Raw genomic sequence first — 14,304 nt, forward strand, 5'->3', positions numbered from 1 at the left:
TTTTTGCCTCTGTATTTTTTACACCTGCGTATTTTCTTAGTGTTTAGTACTTTTAAATGTATATAAATGTGGGATGTGTAATTATAACAGTGTATCACATAAGATAATGGGAAATTAATTTTTAATATCTGAACTAAGCAAAATTCTGTGCAGTTATAAAGGGGTTTGTTTCAACATTCAATATTATCAGCCTTAAGCAGCAATGGCAAAAATCTTTAAAACCAGGTTTTGCTTCTGTTTTCAATACCTGGTTTATGCTGTTTACCTTTTTTTTTTTTTTTTTTCCTTTCTGAGACAGGGTGTCTCTATGTAGCCTTGGCTGTCCTGGAACTCGCTCTGTAGACCAGGCTGGCCTCAAACTCAGAGATCTGCCTGGCTCTGCCTCCAGAGTGCTGGGATTAAAGGTGTGAGCCATCACTGCCCGTGTTTTACCTTTTTTATTGGGCTTAAAAAGAGGATTTTTTTTTTCATTAGTCTGTCATTAGACCAGTTATTTGATAATTCTTGATGCTTTATTCATTTAATTTATAAACATATTGTGGTGAGCTCCTTTAATTTCATTTACTATATTATTTTTGCTCAAAATGTTTATAAACACAAAAAATAGCTTGTTTTCATTGTTTGCTTAAGTTGAGGTTAGCATTGAGAGACATTTTTCACAAGAGGCTCTCTCAATTTCTTGAATATTTGGATGGTTCTTTTAATTTTCTAGCACTTTGCATGTTTACACTTAATTTAACCCATATTGAAGTAATTCAAATAATTCTGCAGAAATATGGTTTTAATGTTGTAGGTATTTTCACCTTCAACATTCTGCACAAGTGAAGTTTTTCTTGGTAGTAATCATTATTACCAAACAAGATGTAGAATGTAGCCATCTTGAGCAGTGTCTACACATACATTATCTTTACTCAAGCTCAGCAACCATTTTTGTGTTGGGTTCAGTCAGGTCAACACTGAGAAAACCTTTCTCAACTTGAAGTTTGCCCTGCTGTACAAGAGGCCTTCTGAACCAATGCAAATAGTAGTTCCATTGTTTTCTGCAGTATCGTGCACAAGTCTCCAAAGACCATATATTTCAGTCTTGTTTAATATAGACCAACTCAATTTTCAGTTCAGAAAAAAACTTCTGAGACTCCCCCAGAATAAGCCTTTAGAATGGCCAAAGAATTCACCTCTTAACCTTTGGCTCAGTAAAATACTTCAAAAATATACCCACTGAATGTATACTGACTTGCTCAGTCTTTTATTTTTGTGTGTTTTTAAAATGTGTATGTGTGTGTATGTTGTATGTGCATGCTCACACATGCCATGATATATGTGTAGAGGTCAGAGAACAACTTAGGAGTTTTCATCTACCACATGAGTCCTGGGGCTCAAACTCAGTCATCAGGCTTGGCAGCAAATGCTTTTAACCCACTGAGCCATCTCATCAGCTTTATTTTGTGGTCTTTATCACCAGTTTTTAGGTCAAAAATAGGACAGCTGGAAACTAATCTCTTACCATGCTTCATGGGGTTTTGATCCAAATAGGTACAGTATGAAAGAGTTTTCATTATAATTTAACTATCTACTGAACAGCCAAGTAGAAAACAATGTGGTAACAGGTGGGATTTAATCGTAAATGTTTCATTTGGATATGTCACTGAAAGACAGTACTTCAAGAATGGCTGTGTAGCACTCAGGAAGTAGAAGCAGACAGCTCTCTGTGAGTTCAAGGCCAGCCACAGCTGCATAGTGAGACTTTGCAAGAAGAGAGAAGTGAAGAGAGGAAGGAAAGAAGATGGCCAGGCAGTGGTGGTCCATGTCTTTAATCCCAGCACTTGGGAGGCAGAGGCGGGAAGCCAGCCTGGTCTACAGAGCAAGTTTCAGGACAGCCAAGGCTTCATAGAAACCCTGCCTTAAAAAAAAAAGAAAGAAAGAAAAGAAAATGCCAGTAAGATGGATCCATGAGTAAATGCACCTGCTGCCAAACCTGACAGTTTGATCCCTGGGATTCACATTTGGCAGGAGAGAACCTCATCCTTCAAGTTGTCCTCTGACATCCACACCCATGCTCTGTCACACCGATACCTACACAAAGAGATGGACAAGTAAAAATTAATTGAAATTTTCAAACACTCCAGAAAAGATGCTAACATGAGAATGGCTTGATTAAAGTAAAAATTAAAACTTAACATTCAGTTTAGTCAGCATTCAAGTTGGGAACAAGTTGCTTATTTAATGTTTTGTATTGCTACTCAACAATATGATGGGCATTTGGGACAACTGGTAAAACATTTCTGGATCTAAATTTACCTACAATCTATGAGGTGGGGGCAGGCATGCAATCACCAACCATTATAGTGAGATAGTATGGTGTGGATACTAATACTTGGTATTACAGGTCTTGGGGAGGATTAAAACTTCATCCTGGTAGACTTGGGGATGTTTCTAAGAGTGATGCCAACCTAAGCTGAACCTTTAACAGTATGTTATGTTACACAAAGAGAAGGTCTTCATATAGAAAGGGGTGCATTGGAGTATTTTATAGTTAAAAGCATTCTACTGATGTCACTTGGAAAGGTAAAAAAGACCTGCAAAAAGACTGCAGTACCCCAGGAGTGAAAAAGATGTACAGGCAGATCTCACAATACTCATAGTTCTTCCAGTAGAACTATTGACTCCTCCCCCCACCACCCCGGGATTGGGATTGAACCTAGGGCCCTATATATGCTAAGAAAATATGCTATACATCTAACTTTTGTGATTTTTGTAAGTGTGACAAAGCTCACCCAAGTTAGCTCATTTTTAAGTATACAGTTGGGGTTGGGGATTTAGCTCAGTGGTAGAGTGCTCGCCTAGTAAGCGCAAGGCCCTGGGTTCGGTCCTTAGCTCCAAATTAAAAAAAAAGTACATGTTACTGTGCAACCAGTCTCCCAGATTTTTTTCAGGTTGCCAAACTTTACACCCATTAACTTCCCATTCACCCCATAACCCTCAGCAGATAATATGCTACTTTTTGATTTGTCCATATTGGAATGTAAGTGAAATACTTTGTCCTTTTCTTTTAAAAAAAAAAAAAAGATGTATTTATTTATTATGTATACAGAAGAGGGTGCCAGATCTCATTATAGATGGTTGTGAGCCACCATGCAGTTGCTGGGAATTGAACTCAGGACCTCTGGAAGAGCAGTCAGTGCTCTTAACCTCTGAGCCATCTCTCCAGCCCTTCTTTGTCCTTTTCTATATGACTGTCTTATTTTACTGAATCTATATGACTGTCTTATTTCACTGAATATAATGTCCTCAGGTTCATCCGTACGTAGCATGTCAGTTTTCTGTGGGGTGCACATACACAAGTGTAGAGGTCAGAGGTTAACACCAAGTGTCTTATTTAAATGTTCTTCACACTATTTTTGAGACTAGGACTTTAACTGAACCTTGAACTCAGTGTTTGCACTAAACTGGCTGGCCAGAAAGTCCCCAGAATCCTACCTCTACTTCATTAGTGCTGGGATGACACACACAGGCCAACACACGTGACTTGACGGGAGTGCGGGAAATGCAGACACTCAGGTTCTCATGCTCGTACTGCTACAAGCACCTTCCTGACTGAACCATGTCCCCTCACTCTCAGAACTGACTGAAGCGATATGCTGATGTGCACAGATACTCACTTGATTTCCCAGCCATCCTTTGACGCACGTTTGTGTGGCTCTAGCTTCTGGCTGTTGTATGTAATCCTACCACACAAGCATGAGTGCACGGCTTCTATTTCGAAAGTAGTATACTGAGTTGAATGGAATTCGATTTTTAATTTTTCAAGGAAATACCATAACTATTTCATACAGGCTGCCACGTTTTATATTCCTCTTGGCAGTGAGCAAGGGTTCCAGTTTCTCTATATTCTGTCCAACAATTGTTTTGCTTTTTACATTTTTTATTAGATATACGAATTTTATGTGTTTTGCCTGCATCTATGAAAATTTTAACATCCTTCATTTTGAGTTTGATATTTCCTTCATGATACTGCATCTTTAACTGGTCCCTCACAATGACTGAACAAAACAAGAGCTAATAAACTATCACACAGGTGATCTAGGCATAGAAAATGAAAAAGGTCTGTCCCTCCCTTTCTTCCCCGCCCCTGCAAAAAAAAAGAAAATGAAAAAGGCACAAGAAAAGAAAGAATTTCATGTCAAGTGGGCGATCAGAAGGATTTAACTAATAATGGAGAGTGGCCAGAGATCGGAAAAGCACAGAGAAGCAGGTAATAAATACAGAGGAAAAGGCGCAGAGCTCCAACCCTATTCTAAACAGGTGAATGAGGTGATTCACAGTTCTAGCCATCGGAGAAACACATAATCCTCCAAGCCTTAAATCCAGTGGGGGCCTTTGGTGTTACAGCCGCTTGTGTGGCAGGCTGGCATTGGTGAAGAAGTCCACTGCTTTGCTTCTAAAGTTAGTGCTGTAGGCAAGCACCATCTGGAGAAGGGGCCGACTTTTTTTTTTTTTTTTTTTTTTTTTTGGTTTTTTGAGACAGGGTTTCTCTATGTAGTTTTGCGCCTTTCCTGGAACTCACTTGGTAGCCCAGGCTGGCCTCGAACTCACAGAGATCCGCCTGGCTCTGCCTCCCGAGTGCTGGGATTAAAGGCGTGCGCCACCACCGCCCGGCGGGGCCGACTTTTTAAGCTGAACTACGTACTTGTACCTACGAACAAGTCAGGCATCGTGGTGTCCCAGTGGATGGGAGACAGTCACCAGAGGCAGCTGTGGAGGCAAAGATCACTGGGTGCAGCAGACTACAGAGCGCAGGTAGCAGGGAGTCAACCCTTTGGAGTGTCCAGTGGTGTGTGTTCGTCATCCGCATATTATAGCAAACGGCGGATGCTCTAAGTCTGTAGCCGCAAACCACTGCTTGTCTTCCAGAGCTGCGTCCATACCACAGCCGTTGGTTTATTACTGTTCAGAACTGAGACCTCAGAGTCCAGGTCCCTTGGATCGGAGCCTTCCCCTTTCTCCAGTGAGGTTTCCTGTGAGGGCGGTGGGATGGTCCAAGTGCTCGGACCAGCAGGCAGAGCGCTGGGTACTCCATTATCCCTCTTGATTTAGAATTCGGTGCCATTGCTTTCCATTGCTTTCTAATACACTCAGAAGGCTTCAGCATGCATGTTCTTTGCCCCCCACACTGGGGAACCTCTAGCCTGAGTGGCAGCCTGCCTAGCCTACAGGCCACAAAGCACATCGGGCCCGCAGGAAGCTTCAACGTGAACTCTGATGCTATGTACTCATGACCAGTCCAGCTCTCAGCCCACATACAGCACCGACAGGAGAACAAACAGGAACTACAACAAGCATCCATATACAAAACACCGCCACCAACCCAAAACTGCAGACACCAGGTTGGACCAGAGAGAGACCTCTCCGTCTGCGTTCGCTCTCCTTTCTCTTTCCCCCTTACCCCTTCATGTCTCTCCTTCACCTCGAATTTTGAGTGTTGTTTTTAAATCTGTTTTTATTTTTTGTTGCTCTTCTTTAAATATTTTTCCTTGTCTTGTCATCAGATTTTTATGCCTTTTTCCCCGCTTCCTCATACTTCTTTTCCTGAATCTTGCTTCTTCTCTCCTTACCACTCTCATATTCCTTTGTACTTTTCTATAGTTATGGGTAGTGTAGTAGTCTTTATTCTACTGCATTTTTATATCTGGTTTGTAAACCAGGACAGATTATGTTCTTTAGCAGAAGAAAAAGCCGGGGCTGGGTGGCTCAGTGGTTAAGAGCACTGGCTGTTCTTCCAGAGGACCCGGGTTTGGCAGCTTACTGTCTGTAATTCCTAAACCTTGAAAAAGGAGGAGGAAAAAAGGAGAAGACAATGTAGGGTAAAAACAGAGCAAGGCGAAGCTGGCCTGCCAAAATAACCTCACACGTTAGACATGATGGGATAAACAGGAAGTGAGAGCTGGGTGGAGAGGAAGTGAGCTGGGTGGAGAGGAAGTGAGCTATGTGGAGAGGAAGTGAGAGCTGGGTGGAGAGGAAGTGAGAGCTGGGTGGAGAGGAAGTGAGCTGGGTGGATTGGAAGTGAGAGCTAGGTGGAGAGGAAGTAAGAGCTGGGTGGAGAGGAAGTGAGCTAGGTGGAGAGGAAGTAAGAGCTGGGTGGAGAGGAAGTGAGCTAGGTGGAGAGGAAGTAAGCTGGGTGGAGAGGAATTGAGCTGGGTGGAGAAGAAGGAAGAGCTGGGTGGAAAGGAAGGGAGAGTTGGATGGAGAGGAAGTGAGAGCTGGGTGGAGAAGAAGTGAGAGTTGGGTGGAGAAAAAGTGAGAGTTGGGTGCATTGGAAGTGAGAGCTAGGTGGAGAGGAAGTAGAGCTGGGTGGAGAGGAAGTGAGCTAGGTGGAGAGGAAGTAAGAGCTGGGTGGAGAGGAAGTGAGCTAGGTGGAGAGGAAGTAAGCTGGGTGGAGAGGAATTGAGCTGGGTGGAGAAGAAGGAAGAGCTGGGTGGAAAGGAAGGGAGAGTTGGATGGAGAGGAAGTGAGAGCTGGGTGGAGAAGAAGTGAGAGTTGGGTGGAGAAAAAGTGAGAGTTGGGTGGAGACATGGGACATGAAACTTAACAAGTCTGATTTGTTGGTTCTTGTCTGGACTCTGTTAAGGTCCTTCCCTGCCATTCTGTGATGGTTGGTTCTGTTCCCTTCTCTGGATGTTTCCTTGATTCTTCAGATTATCAGTCCACAGACAGTGCTTTATGGTTTTTCCTAGATTATATTTTTTGTTATTTTTGATTAACTGATTTTTATTTTTTAATTTTAACTTTTTTATGTATGGGTGTTTTGTCTGGAAGAATGTATGTGCACCACATGCATGGCTGGTGTTCTGAGGTGACCAGAAGAGGGTGTCAGATTCCTTGGAACTGGAATTACAGATGGTAATGCACTACCATGTGATTCTTGTAACCAAACAAAGATCCTCTGCAAAAATAGCAAGTGCTCTTAACTGCTGAGCCATCTCTCCAGCCACAGATACAACATATTTAGATCATATCTGCCCACCACTACCTCTTTCCAATTCCCTTTATTGCCCCTGCCTCATATTGCTCCCAATTTCATGTCTTCCTTTTTTTCCCTTTAGTTTATAATAACACCAAATTTCATTAGTTCTACCCACGTACCCAGTATAGGGCTATCCACTGATTATGGACCACTTACCGTAAGCCGTGTTTCCAAAGGAGTAACTCTCCCTCTGTAGCTAACAACTCTGCTAAGGCTCCGGCTCCACCCCAAGCCATATGGAATTTTGACTGGCTTGATCTTTGTGCAAAGTCTTCCACAAGCAACCACAGCTGCTATGAGTTGATGTGTGTGACAGCCATGTTATGTCTAGAAGTCAGAATATTACAGCTCTTCTCCCAATCTGCCAGCTCTTACATCCTTTTCTGTCCTTCTGTGATGGGCTCTGAGACTTGAATGGGTTGAAGCTGATATAGATTTCTCTACAACTGAGCACTCACAGTTACTCATACTCGGAAATTTGATGAGTTATGAGTCTCAGCATTACTACTAGCCACTGCAAAAAGAAGCTTCTCTGACTAACGTTAAGAGCAACACAAACTGATAAGTATAAACTTAAGTCTTTAAAAGGCAGTTGGATAACATGACCATTTAGCAAAATAGTAGGTTCCCTTCTAAGGTATATGATCTCCCCAGTCATTAGCTTTTGACAAGTTTCTAGTATCCTATCAGAAAGGAGATGTTTACCTCTTTAACCCTTATGCCACTGTTGCCTCCCTGAGCACATCTTGCCAAGAAGATTGGTATTGTAGAATGTAGGGTCCAATGACGAACGAGACCATCGATAATCTCCCCCCCCCATAGTTTATACTGTTCCTTTCAGCATTACAGAAGCTAGCCAACTGGGGGAGTTTTCTGGTCAGTTGAGGTTGGTTTTTCTACGTCCTGTGTCCAAAGCGAGTCTTATGGTGGACAACTGTTCTGATTTCATTCTGTTGCAGTGATAAAACATTCTGCCCAAAAACAAAGGATGTATCTGGCTTATGCTTCCATGTTACATCATTGAAGGAAGTCAGAGCAAGAACTCAAACAGGAACTTGCCCCAAACACCATGAAGTAATGTTGTTTGTTGGCTGACTCATCCCCAACCCCATGCTTTGCTAACTTTCTCATACAACCTACAACCACCTGCTGTACACAGTAGGCTGAGCCCTCCTACATCAATTAATAATCAAGGCAATCCTCCATACCTGGGTGGGTTTATTTGTGTTCCCTATTCTATTCCACTGTTCTACATGTCTGTCTCTGTGCCAGTACCATGCTGTCTTTGTTCCTACAGCTCTGTAATAAAATTTAAGTCAAGTCTCTGATATTTCCAGCAGTGTTCTTTCTGTGGTCTTTTGTGTTTCCATATGAGCTTTTAGGGTTTTTTTTCTAGTTCTATAAAGAATTTCAGAATTTTGATGGGTATGACGTTGGCTCTGTAGATTACGTTGGTAATATAGCCACTTGACAATATGAATTCTGTCAATCCAAGAGCATAGGAAGTCTTTCCATTGTCTGGTATCTTCTGTAATTTCTTTGGTCAGTGTTTGCATTGGAGAGGTTTCGCTTCCTTGATTAGGTTTCTCCCTTTATTCTTTTTCAAGCTATTGTGAATAGGATTTTCTTTCTATTTTTTCTCAAAAAACAAAACAAAACAAAAAAAACTTGTTATTGGTCTATATGGAGAACTACTTTTTTTTGTATGTTGATTTTGTAACCTAAAATTTGGCTGAAAATGTTTACTAGACTGAAGAGTTTTCTAGTCAAGTCTGTAGAGTCTTTTAAGTGTCAAATCATGCCATCTGAAAATGGAGATGATTGGACTTCTTCCTTTCCTGTGTTTCTGTCCCTTATGTCTTTTCCTGTCTTGCTGTTCTGGCGAAGACTTTGAGCATCACATTGAACAAGAGTGGAGAGAACAATTACCCTTGTCATGTTCTGATTTCAGAGGAGATGCTCTCCTTTTCCTTCATTTAGTATAATGTAAACCATAGGTCTGTTGTATATGGTTTTTATTATCCCAAGGTATAATCTAGCTGTTCCTAATTCCTCCAGATCTTTTATCATGAAAGGGTGGTGTTAGTTAGGGTCTCTATTATAGCTATGATAAAGCACCATAACCAAAATCAACTTGGGAAGTAAAGGGCTTATTAGATTTTACCAATTGTAGTCTGTTATCTGGGGAAATCAGGGCAGGAACCTGAGGGCAGGAACTGATGCAGAGGCCATGGAGGAGTGCTGCTCACTGGCTTGCTCCCTATGACTTGCTCTGCTTGCTTTTTAATGGTTCCCAAGACACACAAACACCACACCACCAACACCACCCACCACCCACCACCCACCACCACCACCATACCACAGTGAGCCAGGCCCGCCTACATCAATCATCCATTAAGAAAATACACCACAGGTCGATCTGATGGCAGCATTTTCTCAACTGAAGAGTGTGATGATGTATTGTGTCCCCCAATAAAATTTATCTGAGGATCAGAGGAAAAAGCCAACCACTCTAAGTAAACATAGAAGTCAGGCAATGGTAGCACATACCTTTAATCCTATCACTTGGGAGGCAAGGATCTGTCTGGATCTCTGAAAGTTCAAGGCCACACTGGGGAACAGAGCCAAGCATGGTGACACATGCCTTTAATCCCACACTAACCATAGAGGTCTGGAGTCTGTACAGACAGGAAGTGACAGAGCTGGGCAGGAAGAGGAAGTGATATAGTTGGGCTGAGAGAGCCAATGAGAGAACAGAACAGAAAGGCATATAGGTGTGAGTAGACAGGAAGTAGCTCTCTTTGGAAGCTGCGGAGTTGGTGAGGTGAGGTTAGCTGTGGGCTTTTCCTATTTCTCTGATCTCTCAGGTTTTCACCCCTATATCTGGCTCCGTGGTTTTTATTTGATAAGACCAGTTAGCAATTTGTCTACAGAAGAGAAACCCTGTCTCAAAAACTAAAAATAGAAAAAGAAAAGAAAAAGAAATCTGATGAGTGTTGGAGGAGATGTAAAAAAGGGGAGCCCTATTCACTGCCTGGGGGAGGCACAAATTAATAAAGACAATATGGAAGCCTGTTGGAAAGTTCCTCAAAAGAATAGAACAGAACTACCACATGATTCATCTAGACCAATCCTGGGCATGTACACAGAGAACTCCATACCCTTCCACAGAGATATTTACACCCCCATGTTTATTGCTGCTCTATTCACTATAGACAGGAAATGGAACCAACCTAATTGCCCATCAACAGATGATGGACAATGAAAACCTGCAACATAAATAAAACAGAATACTTCTCAGCTCTAAAGAAAAATGAAATCACCAAATTTGCAGGAAAACGGAGTTAGCATGTATAATATTGAGGTCATACAACTTCAAAGAGCCAAAGCGCACAGTCTCACTCACACAGCCCCTAACCTATAATATATATAGCTACCTACATAGACAAATGTACACGTGGCTACAGTACAACAGGTAGAAAAATCAAGAAAGAGCTGAGCATCAGAGCATGAGCAAGGGCTGAATGCAGGCACAGGGCATGGAGTTCCGAGTATAAAGCTAATGTTTTTCTCGTTTTAATTCTGCCGTGGATTTTTCAGTTTCATTTTGCCTTGGTTTTTGTGGATACATGCATAAAAATATAATTGATAGTGGAAGTATAAAATCTAACATGAATCTCTGAAGCTTCAGCATGGCTGCTGTGACTGTGTAGAGGTTCCCTGAGATGTATAAACTTCTGAAGGTCTGGATACTCTCACAGCAGAATGTTTTTTGTTTTTTTAATTTGCAAGTTCTTTACAATAAAGTTTTAATTAATAAGATAAAATAAAACAGTGTGTGAAATACTAGGAACATATATCAAAGCAGTTTAAAAATCTAAGAAAGTGAAAAAACACTGTGTTATAATTTGTTGGCCATTTGCACTCATTTTGATTAATGTCTATTTTAATGTCTATTCATTAATTTTATTAATGTCGGCCAGGCGGCGGTGGTGGCGCATGCCTGTAATCCCAGCACTCGGGAAGCAGAGGCAGGCGAGTTCGAGGCCAGCCTGGTCTACAAAGTGAGTTCCAGGAAAGGCACAAAACTACACAGAGAAACCCTGTCTCGGAAAAAAAAAAAAAAAAAAAAAAATAGTGTCATATTCCTATCATTTGCCCATTTTTAATGGAAATATTTATTTTTTTAAGTTATTTATTATTTATTCTAATTATCAATCCCTTGTCAGATATATGAATGGGGGGGGCGCTGTGTGTGGTTTGGGGGACCAAACACAGTGCTCCTGCCGCTAGGCTAGCTAGCGCCTTACCACATCCCATGCTTGTGTATCATCCCTGTTTGTGAATCTTCTCTCGTCTATGAGATGGAGGGTAGTATTTCCTTCACGGGGTTCTTGAAGGATGGAATAGAAACATGCAAAACGTGTAGTGTGCAAGAGCGTGCTCTGAAAGCGCTCTTTGCCTCCTAGAAGGTCTTCACTTCCTAGATGCCGTGCACACCCTTGGTCCCAACACCAGCAGGCAAGAGGGAGGGGCTCTTCCGCTCCAGGGTGGGAGGCATCTGTGAGTGAGCACAGAGACTGCAAAGAGCGGGATCGAACTCAGCATGTGAAGGAAGCCAGTTGGCAGAGAGGCTGGAAGGCCTTCCCCTCTCCTCCAACCCACAGAGCCAGGGTGGGAAAAGCCTGCCGCGGTCTCCCCAGGGAGAGCAGAGGACGCTCTGCCAATGGCTCCTGAACCCCGAGGGCCAGCGCCTTGGGAATGCGTTCCCTTTCTTAGACCTCTTCCCTGACCGCCTGGGCGTCCTTTTTTCCTCCTTTCTCCGAAGCCTTCTCCATCCTCACTGCCTCGCAGCCAGCTCCAACGCGGAAGCCGCCTGCTCTCTTAGCCTTACCTCGGCTTCCCCGTTTCCCTCCTGCTCAAAAGTGCCGAGGTCTGCGCCTCACCTGCCCCCTTGTTTTCTCTCAAACTCTGCTGAACAGCTTCCCCGCTTCCGTCGGTTTTCAAATTCTTTTATTAATAAGACAAAGAACCGCAGGGCGGTGGTGGCGCACGCCATTAATCCCAGCACTGGGGAGGCAGAGGCAGGCAGATCTCTGTGAGTTTGAGGCCAGCCTGGTCTACAGAGTGAGTTCCAGGACAGCCAGGACCGTTACACAGAGAAACCCTGTCTCAAAAACTTAAAAGGACAAAGAACCCATTAAAAGGAAGCCTAAGTTCCCTGGTAATACCCACACTTCACAAGAAAGACATCCGTGTGGTGCGGCATGACTGTAAAACACAACCCGGCAGGAAGCTCGCAAGATCCATCCTGTGGCACACAGTGAGAACTGTCTGGGGTGGGGAGAGGGGGCAGGGCAGCGTTTCTCTCTCCTCTATGTACTACTTAGTAAACCATTCCAGAAGTTATATTTTAACAGGCTCTCCTACTGCCACCAGCATTCACTCACGTCACACACTTGTTTTCAAGGACCTCCTTCCCTGACCTCCACGGGGTTCCCATTTCTCCTCAGGTCGCATTCTTTGATCTTCAGGAATTCAGGAAATAATTCTCATTCCACGCTGAGCTTTTCAGGCTTAGGCAAAGCCATCCTTCTTTAAACCTGTAGCGTCTAGGGCTGGAGGGATGGCTCAGAGGTCAAGAGCGTTGGCTGTTCTTCCATGGGTCATGAGTTCAATTCCCAGCAACTACATGGTGGCTCATAATCATCTATAAAGAGATCTGGTGCCCTCTTCAGGCCTGCAGGTGTATACTACTGGCAGAGTATTATATACATAATAAAGAAACAAATAAGTCTTTTAAAAAAATTCCATAAACCTGTGTGGTCTAACCTCAGAGACTACAGTCATTGTTAGTTTTACACATACACAACACACACACCCCTTTCCCCTTCTTCAGGCAACTTCAAAGGGATTTGCCTGGGGAGAAAGTTCAGGGTTCAGTTCAGATGATATCCTTTTGATGCAATCACTCTCTAAAAGAAATAAGAAAAATAATAAATTACTGAACTACTCAGCATACACTTTTTACTGTATTTCAGCTTTGAGCCAGGTGTGGTAGCATATGCCTGTAATCCCAGAATCCGGGAGGTGGAGACAGGAGGATTAGTTCAAGGTCATTCTCAGTTACAGAGCAAGTAGCTAACCTGGAATACAAGCAACCTTGTCTTTAGAAAATAATAATAATAAAATAAAATATATCGGGCTGGAGAGATGGCTCAGAGGTTAAGAGCACTGGCTGCTCTTCCAGAGGTCTTTTCAATTCCCAGCAGAGTTCAATTCCCAGCAACCACATGGTGGCTCACAACCATCTGTAATGAGATCTGGTGCCCTCTTCTGACCTGCAGGTGTATATGCAGACAGAACACACTGTACATAATAAATGTCGGTTGTGGTGGCCCACGCTGATAGGATTTGCTGAAGGAGGCAGAGGCAGGAGGATCTCGAGTTTGAGGCCAGCCTGGGCTACACATTTTTTAAAAAGGGTTGGGGATTTAGCTCCGTGGTAGAGCGCTTGCCTAGCAAGCACAAGGCCCTGGGCTCGGTCCTCAGCTCTGGAAAAAAAAAAAAATCAAGGCCTGCAGAGATGGTCCAGGGGGAAAAGGTGCCTCCAAGGCTTGCAACTTGAGTACAATGCCCAGGCTCCAGCTAGAGCTAGAGAGAACCCACTCCGCAAAGTTGTTCTCTGACTTCCAAACGTGCGCCATGACACGGGCCACCCCCTCGCAACATTAAATAAACATTTATTTATTCTCCACAACTGACAAAGACTGTGCTCATTTATTCCAACGGACGACAAATCTGCAGCTTGAGGCAGTTTGGGGATTTGCCCCATGCTGAGAAAGGGGCAAAACCAACTCAGGAACCCCACGCAGGAACCCCTGCCTCTTGATACAGGATGCTGTTTACCACGTGAGTTCAGCAGCTGCTGAACACAGTTCAGGCAGAGGATGCATGGTCATTTAGCGCCGCTTCACAAGGTCTCAGTGGCTAGCCTCTGCTATATAAAGAAATCACTAATTACAGCCAAAGTCTCATAGTTACAGCAAAGAATGTCGAGCTGGAATGGCCACAGATAATTCTTAAAAATCATTTTATGGGTTGGAGAATTTAGCTAAGGGGTTAAGCAAGCCGGGCGGCGGCGGCGGCAGAATACACTTTTAAATCCCAGCACTGCGGCAGCAGAGGCAGGAGGATCTCTGAGTCCCAGCCTGGTGGTCTACAGAGCGAGTTCCAGGACAGCCAAAGCTACCCACAGAGAAACTCTATGTAGAAAAATCAAA

The sequence above is a fragment of the Peromyscus leucopus genome, chromosome 17, assembly GCF_004664715.2.
Source record: "Peromyscus leucopus breed LL Stock chromosome 17, UCI_PerLeu_2.1, whole genome shotgun sequence".
Taxonomy (NCBI): Eukaryota; Metazoa; Chordata; class Mammalia; order Rodentia; family Cricetidae; genus Peromyscus; species Peromyscus leucopus.